The sequence below is a fragment of the Plasmopara halstedii genome (genome assembly GCF_900000015.1).
Source record: "Plasmopara halstedii genome assembly, contig: Scaffold_658, whole genome shotgun sequence".
NCBI classification, from domain to species: domain Eukaryota; phylum Oomycota; class Peronosporomycetes; order Peronosporales; family Peronosporaceae; genus Plasmopara; species Plasmopara halstedii.
Window position 1 is genome coordinate 1,037,028 of NW_020187575.1, and position 508 is coordinate 1,037,535.

Below are 508 nucleotides of genomic sequence, written 5' to 3' on the forward strand. Positions count from 1 at the left end.
GGCCCATCCCGGAGAATAAGATGTTATCTTAGGCATGATGTGGCTTCGTGAGCAAAACCCGGATATCGACTTGACTACAGGGTTAGTTACTCTTCGTGTCGAGTTGACTGCAGAAGGTGATGTTCAGATTCGGCTTCCAAAGCAACGTCCGGCTAGATTTGTCGCTGGACAGCGTAAGGCTCGTGCAGAACAAAGTCGAGAAATCTTTAACTACTATCGACAGCATGGCCATAAGGGGCAACATGGAACGACAAGACTACTTTCGTCCCAGCAATTTCTGAGAATGTTGCGCCATGACAAAGACATTGAAGCAATTTTTGTCATTAACCTCCATGACTCCGAGAAGGCTGAACGCTTTAAGAGTCAATGATGGAAAGCTCTCAAGGATAATCTAGCGTATGAAACATTGCGTAAGTATGCAAATTCAGTTTTTCGCACGGAACTTACGATTGAGACACCTCCGGTAAGAGAGGGCATCGAGCATGAAATTCAGCTCAAACCAGGAACT